Raw genomic sequence first — 3,715 nt, forward strand, 5'->3', positions numbered from 1 at the left:
GCGCGTCCGTCCGCAAAGGTCAGCCTCCCCGAAGCCTCCCATTGTCCCTTAGGACCAACAAAAGAGAGAACGGGTTAAAGAGAACGCCTCAATCGGGATCCACAAGCAAACATGTCCGAAAAACACTTCATAGACAATGCAAATTACAAACAGACTTTACAAGCTCTGAATAGTTGCACAACAAAGGGTAAAATGGTCCATTACAGACCGAAAGCTCTCGAACGTGTCCACATGACACAACCTTTATTTACAAGCCTAAAGAGGCCACCAACCCAACTAAAATGGGACTTATAAGCCTTCGGCCGCCCCTCTATCTGCTGTACAAGGCATGAAATGCCAAAAGACAACGGACAGACATAAGCATTACATCCAACATCTTGTTTAGAAGTTTGTCCGTTACATTCTCCCCCACTTATCCCTTCGACGTCCTCGTCGAAGCCTTTGTGAACACTGCAACTCTTCGCCTTTGCTGAGTCTTCAATCTTCCGCTCCAGCTGCAATGCGCCTCCTGGCTCCCAGCTGCTCTCCGCTGCTGTTTCTGAGTAGTCGAACCTTTGATCCGCCATGCTGCTTCAACTCGCCAATGACTCTGACTCTGGTGTGGGGTTGGCTGAGTTGTATTGATCCTCGTTGATTCCTGCGGATCCACCAAATGAAGGAAAAGACCATTCTTACTGCGCCAGTTTCTCAAAATTTCCACATGCTACTTGAACTGGGTGGATGCTTGTTGGAGCTTTAACGAGCATCGCCTCGCAAACTTCTGAAGTTTTGGGTCCTTCCTCCACAAAATCTGCTCATTGACTCTTCTTTCAGTTAGTTGTCACATCCAAGTAGGTTCGCATCACTTCCGCTTTCGATTGGCATTTCGTTGGGAAATGAAGCGGACAATCTACTCTCAGTAGCATTGATCACCGTTGGTGAGGATTTTGACAACTATTGTCTTCAATTATCTTCGAAGGGTCTTTGAACTTGTGCAGAGCTCCTCTGCTGGATAGATAAGAGAACTGGGGTACTCGGTTTCGCCCATTCTCTTAAGAGTTGAGAAGGCAAAGGTTACTTGACTTCGCCCGCCTCCTCGAGGTTGTACTTCATGCATCGAGCTGGTTACTGGCCTTCGCCTGCTCTTTGCTCACACTTCTGAAGCACTTGAAGTGTTTGCACTCCTTGCGTTGAGTTAGCTACTGTGATTCACCTTCTCAATGCCATTGAACTTCTGGAATGCAGGAAGTTTTCACCCCAACTTGGAGTAATTCTCTGATAGATGAGGTCGCCTCTGGGATTGTACCGTCTTCTCCATCAACCCTGCCGCCTACTCCACTGAGTAGCAAAGGTACAGCACCACGTACTGCCTGCTTCGTTCCTTGGTCGTGCACTCTTGCATGACCCGAAGTCCTTCACTTACGGCTATCTTGATGAGAAACTTGTTGACACCGGTCTTACGAAGTTTCTTGGCCTCTGCCCTTCAGCCTTGTCTCGGTACTTGGAGATTGCCTCTGCATGCTCCACCTCCTCGGCCCCTTTCACGACCAAGCGCTCTCCCTCCGTGAGAGCAAGGGATCAATGACTTGCACGGAAGTCCCGCCTCTGCGGTACCATGGCGCTGCCATGCCCATGGCCCTACTATCCGTCGCTTCGCCTCTGTATCCCTTTCCTTCACAATCAGTAGAGATGTCTCCGTGGCACTCCTCTGAGTCCACCTCCATTCTAACTGATGCTTGATTTTGGGTAGCAACGTTCGCTTACTCGACCTTGTCCTCTGACTTGTCGGGCTCCCTTAAGCGAATATGAGCTCTGGAGCAGTCCAACTCTCCAGCTGCTTCGATCATACCTCTGCATGATCAAGTCCCTCTCATGGGACTCACTGGTACTTGCATTCGAACTTTTCCCTTGGTGGAACCCAGCCCCCATATGCTGATGACCAAGGTTTTCATCCGATGCAAAATTCGGTGCACGCCCGGAAGACCCGCCTCTGCGGTACCATGGCCTTCACTCCTTGAATCCATAGCCCTTCTTGCCGTCGTGTTGTTCACCAAAGCGGAGCTCCCAGTAGCTCCCGATCATACCTCCATATGATCTCATCCCTCACGGGACAATGTCGTGTGTGTCGCATTGCCACGAACTGTTCCACCACGATCCGCTGCACCATGTCGCCTCCTGGTGACATCTCCATTGCATTCTGATCCTTGTGGAATAAACTCGAATTGTGAACCCTCCATGTGTGGCCTCTGCCAATACATCGCAGGGTCTCCTCCACCTTCGATTTTGTTCGCTCCTTTGGCAATCGACCTTCATCCACCCACTCTTGGGTCACACCTAGATGAAGCACCGCTCTAGGACAGTCCGTCGCCTAGTAGCTCCCGAAGTCCACCGACTTCGCTGTAATTTGTGCACCATTGCCTGGATCCTGGGCCTCTGCCCCTACCAGCACAATCTCCGCTGCACACTGCTTCCTTCATAGCAACTCAAATGACAACACTGTGGCATATTCTTCAAGAGTACCCGCCTCTGCATCCTCTTGCCCCGTGCTAAGGCCTTCTGAACTCAACTTCGCCTCCGCAAATTGAGTCGCCTTAGTTCCTCCATCGAATGCTCCTCCGAGATAAGGTGCATGTGCCCCGAAGCTCCCTTCGTCTTTGGCACCATGCAAGATGAGTCCGCTCTGTCAGAATGAAGGACCCAGGGAACAGCATGATTCTACTCCTGCCTCTGCAAGAGTTCATGTCCTTGACCTCTGTCTAGGGAAAGCGCTGTGCCTCTGCTCCATGTTCCAACTTCTATGCTGGCTCCCTTCAAGCGGCTTGGGTACTTCGCCAAGTTACACCCAAGTTGCTCCGCTCCTCGTTTCTGCATTGAGTCGATGGTGGCCCTCGCGCCCACCATTCCACGGGTCAGCCCTCCCTTGAGTCCGATCTCCATATCGACTCCAAGTGTGCCTCCATTTGAGTTGCTTTGGGTCGCTCCCCCACTTGATCTCGCAATGCATCCACCAATGCATTCTCTCAAGCGAGATCATGCGACGACTCCTCGCCGCTTGCTCAGTCCATCGAGCTTCGTGGAGTTGTTGTTTGTGAGGTACTCCTCCTCAACATGTGAAGTCCATCTCACATGATTCTCCCTTTGGAGAGCTGAGACTTATCCCTCCTGGATAACTGTCCCGTTGGAGCAACATCTCTCTTCGTTTCGGAGACCACCATCCCCTTGGACTACTCCGATCTGCTGAACAAACTGTGCATTGTTCTGCCTCTTGCAAACGCACTTGCTAGATTGCGCCTCCACGTCAATACAGCCACCGCTGCACCCCTCAAGGCCTAGCAACATGCTGAACTCGTTGCACACTTCAGCCTCCTCCGGACGTATCCTTCGCATGTCGAAGAGAAAGTTTCAATGCTCCATGGCGACGAGTCTCGACCGCCTTGGGATGGCCACGAACAATCCATCGTCCGCATACAAGCCCATGCATGAGTACCGAATTCTTCGAGTTAGCAATTCCCCTCACCTCTGTGAGCTTTGCACAACTCTTTCGGTCGCTGAGCAACTCATTCCACTTTGCATGGTCTCGTCCTTTGCCAAGCGCCTCGCTTGCCTTGAGCACCATCAAGTAAAGTTGTCAACGTTGAGCCGTAGCTCAAACTCAGCCATCCCAACCTTTGTGCGCTCCAAATTCTTCCAAGCTTGCCTGTTCTCGTGGTGCCTCTTGCGCGAAGGGTTGGCCATT

The sequence above is a fragment of the Musa acuminata genome, unplaced genomic scaffold (assembly GCF_036884655.1).
Source record: "Musa acuminata AAA Group cultivar baxijiao unplaced genomic scaffold, Cavendish_Baxijiao_AAA HiC_scaffold_466, whole genome shotgun sequence".
In the NCBI taxonomy this organism is placed as follows: Eukaryota; Viridiplantae; Streptophyta; class Magnoliopsida; order Zingiberales; family Musaceae; genus Musa; species Musa acuminata.